General features: G+C 42.6%; 1 long non-coding RNA gene across 1 annotated transcript in view; it reads left to right on the top strand.

The window, feature by feature from the left end:
• The first annotated feature begins 446 nt into the window (after positions 1–446).
• Positions 447–12,730, top strand: part of LOC117282491 — a 221,377-nt gene continuing 209,093 nt past the window's right edge. Inside the window, exon 1 of the long non-coding RNA XR_004513242.1 lies at positions 447–527. This is a non-coding gene — a long non-coding RNA (uncharacterized LOC117282491). The remainder of the gene's footprint in view (positions 528–12,730) is intronic.

Below are 12,730 nucleotides of genomic sequence, written 5' to 3'. Positions count from 1 at the left end.
CAACTTGACTAGACCCGGAATCAAACCTGGGCCGCCGCGGTGGGAAGCCAGCAACTAACCGCTTGAGCTATCCTACATTGCTATTGATGGCTTTGAATAAATAACATAAGCTAGATACGTTTCACAGACAAAATGACGATTTCCAACAGTCCGCCCTTCTGTAAAATGCATGACGTTTGAGAGCTCATCTGCAGTTCAATATGAGGCTGTCATTTTAACTGTCTGCTGCTACAAAAATGCATATTCATATATAACGGAAGGGTCACACTTTGTATTCTGAAAACAAAATTCGTTGGGAAAATTCAATTGAAAGGAATCACTTAGAAAACAGGTAAATGAATACAAACTGAAGTGGATTGTTGGGAGGTGAGTCCAGCTCTCGGCAGACTGAACTAGCTGATTATGTTACTTTTACAAATTCAGTGATCTATTCCCGGGTTTCTTCAGGTCAGCACGGAACAGACGGTGTATCTGTGCAACTAGCAGTTGCTGAGGAATTGTGCTGTCTGAAGAGACCATGCTGTTTGGTAAGTAGCCGTATAGTTAATCACACTCTTAGTCAGTTAATTAGTTAAACACTTCATCTTCCAACCACCAGGTTATTTAGTTACTAATATTGAAGGGCCGCGCCATAGCTCAAACGGTTAGTTGCTGGCTTCTCACCGCGGCGGCCCTTGTTCGATCACGGGTCTGTTCAAGTGGGATTTGTGGTGGACAAAGTGGCGCTGGGGCAGGTTTTCTCCGAGTACTTCGGTTTCCCCTGCCAATCTTCATTCCACCATTTGCTCCACAGTCACCCTCAGCTATCATCTGGGCCTGGTACAATAGGTCAGAAGTGGCCGCAGTGCAAGGGACTTAGTCCCACCCCAGTAGCATTAAAAAAATACTAATATTGAACACAACAGTTAGGTCCCCTGGTTTCTCGCAGCTTTGGCTAGCAGGACATGGTGCTGAGAGTACGTGACTTCAAGAACTTTACTGCTAATATTTTGTCTGTCTGTCCTTCCGTCCCCTCCACCCATCCATTCATGGCTCTACAGCCCTTGTGGACCTTGGTCACTTTTTCGGTTTATTAATTCATACAAAGTGAGTAGGACTCCTCGGACGGGGGATCAGCCAGTCGCAATGCCGCTACTTACGCACAGAGCAAAACAAACAGATTAAATGCACACAGACATCCATTCCTAGAGTGGGATTCGAACCCACGATCCCAGGGTTCGAAGAACGAAGACGTTTCATGCCTTAGACCTCTCGGCCACTGTGATCGGTCTTCTGTCATACGTGTATCTACATGACACATTTGCGGTAAAGATTATTTGTAAAGGCCAAACTCTTTCAAAACACCCAACTTCCCTTTTCTTCATCTGACAACAGAGAATTGCAGTGGTTGTTGTAACAGAGACAAACTTTCTTCAAACAAAGGCTTGACCAGCTGTAACGTTCTCAGACAATATAAATACAGGCAGATTATTTATAAATATTTACAATAGCTACTATTTCCACACTAAATAAACCACTCCCTTTTTCCTCTATATATTTTTCTCCGCTTGTATTTTGTAACATTCCCGTATATTAGTACATAGCCACATGTTAGTCTGTCACATGCAAGAAAAGGGCGAACATTTTCTCGGTTATTGTATGTACACTGGACAGAACTTCGTCGTTCAGTTTTGTACCAAGGCTTCGAAATTAACCATACCAATTTCTATATACAGTTTCTTTCAAGGGCTCCCAACTGAGCGGCAGTTGTATACACTAAATCGCGATTTCGTTGGAAAAATACTCAAGAATACAAATTTGGTTCCGGCAAATGTCCCAATTAGAACGGTGTCTGTACACCCACATCAACACAGTCCCATAAACCCACATGCTTCGTAAACTGATTCACAGTTCACAAATATTCCAACCTAATAATCAGTTTNCTATATATATATATATATATATACAGGAGGTGGACAAAGTATTGGAAAAACTAAGAATTTAGGAATAGAATTTGTGTTGGCTATATTGAAAGAAATTTAGTTGGCAACACTGAATGATCTTTAATTAGCTCACACTATGTAGTGCTCGTGTAAGTGCATTAGTGATTGTGTTGTGACAATCCGTGTGAAAGAACAGGAATTTGGGGATCTTTTTTTCCTATTTTGAAAGAGGTAATACCGTTCGTGCGCATTTAGCTGTAGCGTCTGTGCCAGAAGCTCTCACATAATCATGTGTATGGAGAGCGAGAGTTCCTAAGGTTTTGTGGGCATACAGCATGGGAAGACATCAGCGCATTTAGCTGGAGCATCTGTGCCAGAAGCTCTCATATAATCATGTGTATGGAGAGCGAGAGTTCCTGAGGTTATGTGGGCATACAGCATGGGAAGACATCAGCGCATTTAGCTGGAGCATCTGTGCCAGAAGCTCTCATATAATCATGTGTATGGAGAGCGAGAGTTCCTGAGGTTATGTGGGCATACAGCATGGGAAGACATCAGCGCATTTAGCTGGAGCATCTGTGCCAGAAGCTCTCACATAATCATGTGTATGGAGAGCGAGAGTTCCTAAGGTTTTGTGGGCATACAGCATGGGAAGACATCAGCAAAGGATAACAGTGGGCGAAAATCAACATTGACAGTAAGAATCGTCGTACATTAAGAAGGATTGTTTCGAGAAATCACACAACTACAGCAGAGCTGAATGTTAATCCTAAAGACCCTGTTTACACAAAAACTCTCCCATGTCAGCTTCAGAAATGCAACATCCACGGTAGGGCTACAAATACTTGAATGCTGATTACTGAAAGTGATGCTCGGATGTGAAACCGTCGTGTCACGGTCACCAAACCTGGATATCAGACAACTGAAAACGCTCCCGTGATATGGTCACGCTGTTCCCTACATCAAGAAGAGTTTACGTTTGGAGAACAGCCAAGGAAGCCTACAGTCCGGAATGCCTGGTTCAATCAGTGAAATATGGGGGAGGTTCTGTGATGGTTTCGGCAGCAATGTCGTAGTATATATACGCTTGGTTCCATTGTTACCGTTCATGGCAGAATTACTGCAAGGGAGGACGTGGACAGGTCTGGTAATCAGGTGCATCACATAATCCAGACGTTATTACCGAAAAGAACACGGCAATACCACCATTCACACAGCTGGAACTGTTCATTCACGGTTTGAAGAGCACGAGGGTCAACTTAATGTTCCCTGGCGAGCACAGTCACTAATTTTGAACATCACTGAACCACTGTGCTCAGTTTAGGAGACTGGAGTGAGGAACAGATTCCCACCTTCGATACCTCTAAAGCGATTTGAAGATGTTCTTCAAGAAGAATGGTTTAATATTCCACTAGAGACTGTTCAAAACTTGTACGAGTCCATTCCAAGGAGGACTGCGGCGTAGATAGACTTGGAAGGATTGTGACGTTGGTGTATGCTGTACAGAACGGTAAGGCTTCTTATTTTGGGCTCTGTCCATCGTCTGGTATATATAAGACAAAACGCCACAACGTTTCGGAGACTGGATGTGTCTCCGTCCTCAGGTGGATGGGAGAATATATGCCTACTCAGTTGGCCCCTTTATAAAAAAAGAGCTAGTCTCAATCATTGGACAAACCCCGGTCAGTAGAGAACAGCCTATAAACACTTGACAACAGGTTCCATCAGCGGGAGATAAGAATAAAATCACAATAAAAGACAAGCTAAAACTCACCTGAGGACGGAGACAGATCAAATCTCCGAAACGTTGTTTTTTTTTCTTATACATACCAGACGATGGGTAGAGTCCAAAATAAGAAACCTTACAGTTCTGTACTGGGGCGTAGTTTAAGATAAAATTTTGTCCAACACCATATTGCTAAAGAAATGTGTACAGTATCCTTAGTGTTTCCATTATTTGGTCCAACCCCTGTGAGTGTGTTCTTTGTGTCTTTGTATACGTGGAAGGTCAAGTTGACCCTGTGCTTAATTAAACACCACGCCATAGAGAAACACGGGGAGTTGAGTCATAGCTCCACAGATTCTTAACTTTGGCTCTGAATGAACGTGAGTGGTCAATTTCACGCCCGGAGATTTTAATGTCGGGGAAACAACTCTCGGTACTAATTGGGTAGGAGGCTAGATAGTCCCAGAGCTGGTAGGGATATTGTAAGGGAAAAGAGTCTCTGGCCCCTTCTGGGAATTGAACCCCAAGTCCCCTATCTTCTTGCCTGTAGTCTAATCACTATACTCACTTAGCTATCCTAGTTGAATTTGCATGTTTATAATACATAAGCACGTGACACAATACAATATTTAATACTAACGTTAATATGATAGTAAGGAATGCTAAGTATCCAAACAAGTATCGTTGTTACTAGAAAATGTAACCAGCTCCAAAATCTTCTTATGCAATGTAAAACAGGCTGTACCTCTTACTCCTGACAATTTATTGAGCGTTGAATTTCCTTTGATGACATACATAACTTGGTTACGTAACTTGGGGAGCCTCTGAAGTCGTTAACTGTTGATTAGAACGGTTCGTAGGGGATAGGTTCCAAATTTGATATCTCACCTATTGCTACATCAATTTCAAAAGAGTGACAGGATATTATATACCTATTCAGTCACATAATTAGCAAGCAATTAATAATATATGAAGTTAATTATATATACGTCCAAAGCACTCAGCCACGGTTATGCAACTTTGACTTCTTCCTTCTGTTCCTCCCGAAGACGCCGTTTATCTCCTTCTTCTACCCCCTTTGATATGACTGAGCTCCTAAGCGAAGGCCCTGTCATCGAGTCTGCAGTGATCCTTCCCTATGTCATGTAGTTATCCGCAAGTCCTTCATGAACAATGCAGGGCGAAATACACGACGACTACTTCATTCTTAATCATGTATCTTTCGAAATAGATGGCCTAATTTTTCCATCATCTTTTTTCAGCTTAGTTACCCAAGAAATTTCCAGTTTCAGGGCCGGGAAATTTTGTTAATATCAATATTGCTATCTTATAATGTTGTAGAAGTTTACCGACGTTTCAGATGAACCTACTAGCTCCATCATCATCCTCGAGCAAGAGAGCAGTGTGGGCTGAAAAGGAAAACAAGTTCGTAAGAAACGCAGGCAAACGTCTACCAGACTCCATGGCGGCAGTAATGCTGTGGAAAACGAAAGAGACTGGAAAATAGTGCATAGTGCGTGTTGTCGCCCTGGTAGTACAGACAATTCACATCGCTTGTCAGCAGAGTGGAGGAAAATTGCAGTCATTAGTGCAGACAGGGAGGAGCGATCATGACGAGGAAAGCAGACATCTGTAGGTCTGGCCTTCGCACTACGAAGGGAGAACAAAAGAAATTAATTTAAAAGTTTAACATCTTCTCACCCGAGAAAAGTGTCACGAGAGTTCTGAAGTGAGTTGGCCCGAAAGAGAACAAGTGATCTAATAATGGATTATACTACAGCGTGGTCAGCAACCTCAGGTATAACTGATTTCTTTTACGAAGAATGCGGTCTTCTGGGATGTGGCCCGTGAAGATATTGTGTAAACAGACGTTTCGGAGGAACTTATCGCCTCCCTCTTCAGGGTATAAAAATCAGCGAGTGAGGAACCGGCATGAGCAAGTGTCTACAGACTGAAGACCTGCTCACGCTGGTTCCTCGCTAGGGTATTTTTGTACCATGAAGATGTAGGCGATACGTTCCTCCGAAACGTCGGTTTACACAATATCTACACGGCGCCACATCCCAGAAGACGGCGTTCTTCATAGTGATCTCAGTGGAAACCTCAAATCTTACGATTTCTTTTTTAGTTTAATAGGTGCCGTTTTTTAAATTTCAGAAGCTCTGTAGCGTCTGAAGCATTGGTAAGACGATACATACGATTTGAAATGAGGCGGTCGTGTCTTGTATCGACATACGGTATATCCACAAAATTCTCCTTGGAATTTTAGCCTAATTTCCTCATTTTGGAAAAAATAAAATGGAGCTTATGAGAACACCTTGCTGTCTATGTATTCCACTTAATTTGTTTTAGGAAGTTTGCTATCACCTTCTTGTCTGCGTGCCCTCATTGCTAGACAAGGGGCCTTCTGTGTGTTTGTGTGCCCCTCCCCCCTAAAGTTTTCGTTTAATATGCCGCCCGTGTCGTACGAAAGGACAGTAGGCGGTTAGTTCTTCCCAGAACTTACTTTAATTATTCGTGCTGTAGGGTGATGGTGACGCCCTTGGTTCTTATGTCGTAGTGGTTGCATTGCATCAGCTCTCTGTGATAGAAGAGAGAATTGAATATTTGCGATTTGCTACTTTGGCTGGATAGCGGCAATATTCGGAGAGAAGCTTACGTCATTGTCACCTTGCCCATCAATATTCCCATGTTAGCTGCTTTGCGGCTGAGTCTGCTGTCCTCCAATGAGAGGACCATCCTTCCTCTAAGGTACATCACGGCCTTTGCACCTAGGGAACTTGAGAAGACAATCAAACACAGTATGGCCAATATCGTGGCCACACGTTGGAATTTACCTCTACATTGGTTATATTTCTCTGCTCTCTGAAGCAAAAAAAAAAAGACCATGATTTGCTCGTCCTCTGACTTCGAGTCTTTCTTAATTGAACCGGATGTGAATTTAGGCCGGAAATTGGCTATAATGCCCCACAAGAGTTGCAGTTTCCTTCCGTGTGAGCGCTGAACAGGCCACAACTACCTTACCACTCCGTCGTTTACACTCCTGATCACTGTAATTTGTAACGCGTGGCACTACATAACAGTCACACATCAAGAGCTTAATTTAATACTCAAGATAGCCATATAAAGTCAAGCGGTCACTAGTATACTAATTTCTCAATAAATTACCCACAATGCCCTCGACCTGCGAGATTCTATTTCAGTGTTGTTATGTAAGTTAATGATCGCGTTGGAAATTCTAGGAAAACCTAATAACTGTAGAGCACTTTTGTTTATTGACGTTGGATTCAAAGAAATGGTAGGAAGGCTATAGATATTTCACTTGAAAGGAACACACTGTGGGGGGGGGGGATGATACTTGGAAACGGTGACAGCTACCAGCAAGGAGACCACAGTTTAAATTTATCCTGGAATTTCAATATGACTTAATAGGTCAAAAGTCTTTCGTAACATTTACTAATTCATAAGTTAGCATTTCAAGCTTTCCTGTATGTCCAGTTGTTGCTCAGTTTCCCCTAGCTGCTCGTTCACTCATATTCAGTGGATGAGTGGCATAACGTGCTTTTAGCCCTAAAAATACACATAGCATAAACCCGAATAGAAGGCAGCCCCCTATCTTTCCAAAGAAAAAATTAGGAAAACTAACTCTTTCCTTGACGAAATTGAATGTAAATAAAATGTAAAATTTTCTGACGATGGTAAATTAACAAAAATATTTTGTTTCTGGACATTGATCATATTGTCCAGAAAGGAGTGAAGTCATTGACTTCAGAAGGTAATGAGCGAACAGAAGTGAACAAAAAATACTTTTTAAGAAGAAGAAATATATTGAAAAGATGTAATGCCTTAAATATAATTGCATGTTATCAAATATCATTAGAATTACAGAATTACTGATGTTTTGGACTTGTTCCATCGTCCGGAATTTTAGATAATAGAGGACCTAAAATTCCGGACGATGGAACAAATCGAAAACCCCAGTAATTCTATGTGTCATCCACTATCCTCAGAACCCTTTAGAATTGTTAGAATTAGCAGTTATAACTCCCAGTAATCATCTTCATATTTATTCTGAAGGACCCGATAAACAAGGCAATGTCCATAAGACCTAAAAGTTTCTGACGACGGTACATTAGTACGAATATTGTGTTTCTGGATATTATCCATCTCCTGTCTTTATCTAAAAACGCCGTCCTCTTTATTTTTCAAAAACAACGTTTCATGGACTGGATTCTGTCCCCGTTCTCAGGTAAAACCCTACTCAGTTTGGCCCAGTCGTTTGAGTTAGTCCCTATCTGCGGATAATGCCACTTTATCTGAGAAACAGTTCTTGAATGAAAATTCTCGTCTTATATTTGAGCCAGTCCGGTACCTTGACTGCAGTATTCAGAGATCAGTATACATATACTTTATTCTTATTTTGAATACATTCTGCCGACCACAGTGGTTACAGATGCTCTTATTGTATGATCTTGTTATCGTTGTCAATTTAATTTCTTATGACGTCGTGGTCTATAGGGTTGAAAGTTATGGAGGTCACATTGCAGATGGTGAATGTTGTCCTCTCTGAACTAATGCCCTAGCATCCGTCGAAAGAAACCGAGGAACATTATGACGGACTTCAGACCGTAATTCCGTTTGGTTGAATTACCAGTTGGATAGTTGATGAAATGCGTGACAAATATAAAGTCATGAATTGTTATTTGTGTAATATACTGAAGAAAGTGAAATTTTCTCAGTTGGAAACAAGAGAAAGGTGTAATTTTGGCCTGCTGTGATTACGGTGGGAAATTAAAAATTATATAAAAAAATAGATTTTACTTAGAACCCGTAGACTGCTATGGTTATTGGCTGGACCGGGCAGTTAGAACTGTAGGTGCACGTGTGTCATTTATCCGTTCACACTGTGTCTTTAAACTTCGTTGTGCGTGTTGACTGCTTGCAGGCGTTAGACCTAGCGCACACATGCAATTTTTAGTTGGCCGATAGTTGGCCGATAATTGTCCACGTCGCTGAGAAACATTGCTTATAATGGGAGTGCGCACACATCACGATACTTATTCCAACAGTCGGTGAGGCCGCGCCATAGCTCAAGCGGTTAGTCGCTGGCTCTCCACCGCGGCGACCCGGGTTCGATCCCGGGTCTGGTCAAGTGGGATTTGTAGTGGACTAAGTGGCGCTGAGGCATGTGTGCCCTAGGCCTTAAGTATACAGTCCGTGGGTGTTGCTCTCTTCGAAGTTTTGAGGAAATAACAGAGATAACCTATCTCAGACGTTTGAGAACTGAACGTGAGTAGAATTACATAGTCCTTGCGAAACTGAGTGAGTTGTTTAACTATCAGATGTTAAACATAATAATCGCATGTATGAACGTCTTGCCGATCACAGTGGCCGTGCGGTGTAAGGCATGAACAGTCTGCGCACGCCTGAACGCTAGGATTTTGGGTTCGACTCCCACTCGAGGCATGGATGTCTACGTGTGTTTATTCTGTGTTAGTGCTGTCTGTGTGGAAGTAGCGGCCTTGCAACGGACTGGTCACTCGTCCGAGGAGTCCTACCAACTCTGTAAAAGATAAGTAACTGAGAAAGCAGCCAAGGCCCAACAGAGGAGCTGCAGAGCCATAGTTGAATGTACGTGTATGTATATGGACTTGATCTTTCGTTGTTTGTTTAACGACGCTGTCAGTAATTCAAACTATTACGTCGAATGGCTATAAGCTGACTTCAGTTACTATTCAAAACTTAATTCAGATTTTCCTAACTGAAATTCCAATTGCATTTCCGAATATAAGCCCTAAGATTTACAGCTTCAGCCTACTTAACTCGTTTCATGAATTTATGTATAAGTAAAAGGTAAAGCTTTCCCTGTAACAGACCATGAAAGCCCATAGGGTTGTGAGAAGTCGAGGCTCCCACATTTTCTAGACAATCGGCTCACACACGGCGGTGAGCTTGTCAGCGCTACGCGCCGGCCGCATCCCATAAAACGACATTCTGCATAGTCACCGCCTTGAAAACCTCAAATCTTATTACATCTGTAGTTTGTGCTTACCACCTGCTTCTTGCTAGTCTGTGTTTGGCTAACTGTTGGACCCTACAGAAGAAATCGTTACATTGCTGAATGGTATTGCGCTGTAAGCCGAATGGCTACACCCTCCTTCATGTTTGTAAAGGTTGCCTATACGTCAGACCGGATTGGCTGGTTGGGCACTGTGATTAACTCCCATCTCGGTCTGCTTTCATTTTAATGCGAGTTTCGAGACGCAAAGATGCTTGGCTCCTGCTCGTACTCATTTCCTTAGAGATCAACGTCAACAAAGACCTCAAAGGGTAAGGGGCAAGGCGCCGGTGCTTTAATTTGCAGCTACGTAATTTTGCGTCGTCTGTATGAAGCCCACTCTCCTCGTGCGGAGCTCCTGCACCCACTGTGGCGTGCCCCAGTTCATTTCTATTTCACAAAGCATATAATATCTTCCGTCACGACTCCCATAAAGCTACAAGAGACTAGAAAAGCGGAAAAATTACCCACATCAAGATTGAGGCTGACCCCGCAGTAATTATTTCTGGCTTTTTCTGCTCGAACTAGGACGAGGCAGAAGCACTTGTAAATTCACGTTTTCTTTTATTGCTAGTGAGGTGGGACTAAGTCCCTTGTACTGCAGCCCTTTCTGGCCTATTGTACCAGCCCCAGATGATAGGTGAGGGTGATTGTGGAGCAATTGGTGGAATGCAGATTGGTAGGGAAAACCGAAGTACTCGGGGAAAACCTGCCCCAGCGCCACTTTGTCCACCACAAATCCCACTTGAACAGACCCGGGATCGAACCCGGACCGCCGCGGTGAGAAGCCAGCGACTAACCGCTTGAACTATGGCGCTGCAAATTCATGTAAGTGCCATTTTGGTACTTCGCAATAGGCAAATATAAATATATTTTTTTAATTAAATGATCTTTGGCCGATCACAATGGCCGCGCGGCCTAAAGCCGCACACCGGCATGCGTCAAGACATGTAACAGTGCAGACACGATGTCTCCCACATGACGCAAAGAAAGGAGCACAGTTGAAACGAATGAGATTATGAAAACCACCACACACTGGTCTGAGTCTTGATGCTGACATAAGCTTCATGCTGACGAATAACGAACGAAGAAGACTGCGTCTTTTGTCTCATGTCTTGATGTTTGTCTTGACGCAGTTGGTGTGCGGCCGCTCTAAGGCATGAACTGTCGTCTCGCTTATACACTGGGTTCGTGGTTTCGAATCCAACTCAAGGCATGGACGTCTGTGTACGTTCATTCTGTGTTCGTGCTCTTTTGTGTGCAGGTAGCGGCCTTGCGACTGGTGATCCCGTGTCCGAGGAGTCCTACCGACTGTGTATAAGATTAAGAATTTGAAAAGGCGGCCATTATCCGACAAAAAAACTGTAGAGCCATAAACAGATATTGACATTGCGAGTTTTCATACCAAACGTTTAGTTTCTCAGCTAGTTACGTCATTAATTAATGAGGCTATTAATTGTTTCGTTAGTTAGTACATTACTTAATTTATCGAGTCAGATTGCCAGTGAGTTGTTAGTTCATTAACCAGTTCTCAGCAGCCGATGTGCACACACTCAGCTGCGAACTGGAGATGCTCTACCGAAGATAAAGTGATACAGGATTGTCCAAAGCAGCACCATAGTCTCACTGTTGTGGCGTTCTGTTTGCCGGTGAGTGTTCCGGAAGTTAAGAAGGCCGGAGAAACTTACATAAAAATCACACAACTATACGAAAAGTGTAATTGTAAATAAAATGTACTACTGTTGTTGTGTCATAATGAAAATACAATATTTAGGTTTTCAAGGAGCGGGATAGATCAGTCGGTATAGCAGGTTACTGTCTGGAGGCCCGGGGTTCCATTTCCGGCACGGTTAAGCAATTTCTCTCTTCTACGTAACATTCAGAGTGGCTCTGTGACCCATGCAGCCCTCTGCAAAATACCAATCGGGGGCTTTCTCCCGAGAGGTAAAGAGACCAGAGCGTGAAGCAGATCACTCCCATCTGTTTTCTGAGGTCAAAATTAATGTAGCTATACTTTCATTACACCATACAACTTCATGGTTTGGTGCTTAATTGGTTAAGCAAAGGGACGAATTTGCCTTTTCATTTATTTCAGTCATAAGCGAAGATGATTATTTTCGGACAATTCTGTAAGATTCAAATATAGAATTTGGTAATAAAGACTTTTCAAAATAAATGCGTTAGATTTCAGATCCATACGAATGTGGCCTTGAAGAATGTTATTTGCTGGATAGTGACGTTACGTATTCTTGTACAAGTTTAACAAGATTTCGGAGGAACGTTTTGACTTCATCCTCAGAGACTAAATCAAGCCCAACAGGCAAGCATCAGAGTCTAGTTTTACCCTTTATTCTGTTTGCTGCTTGTCACCTTGATTTACTCTTTTACCCTGAAGATGGATCTAGTACAATCATCCGAAACGTCACTAAGTTTCTACTAGAGTGCTTGGCACCACTTCCCAAAATATAGGGCTCATTAGACTTCGTAATTTCTTACAGATTCGATATACAGGAATTTCTAATGCAATTCGCACTTGTCCACTTGGTGTAACGGATACTGCTTCGTTTTCTAGACGTACAAGTATTAGTCCCTCTGCTCTGTTCCCATTCAGAACTATTCTGAAAATATTTTAACATGTAAACTCCGTAAACGCCCGTTGCTGTGCAACAGATTCCTAACATGCAACAATGGACTAAATGAGAATTGGTGTTCTCTACACGGTCCGTGTGACAGTTGCCTCTCACAACAGTAGAACGCTTGGAGGCGGTGTTTTCTATGCGGTCCTTCCCGTGGAAAACGTAGAGATTATTTAGTTGTGAGACAATAGCCGGCGAGTAAAGACGTGAACACAGAAGCTGAGGAAGTTACCGCGTTGGAAGCCGTTACCAGGTGAAACCTGAAGACATAATTCCGTGCTCTAGTGATTTGCAGAGTATGTGAATTAGCGAGAGCGCTACAGTTGCTTGTAATTAGGGACTGTAAGAGTTCAGTAAATTCAATTACCAATCAAAACCCCGTCAGTAG

Source organism: Cryptotermes secundus, unplaced genomic scaffold (assembly GCF_002891405.2).
Source record: "Cryptotermes secundus unplaced genomic scaffold, Csec_1.0 scaffold2142, whole genome shotgun sequence".
NCBI lineage: Eukaryota > Metazoa > Arthropoda > Insecta > Blattodea > Kalotermitidae > Cryptotermes > Cryptotermes secundus.
Note: the sequence above shows the minus strand (reverse complement) of the source record. Positions and strands in the feature narration are given on the sequence as shown.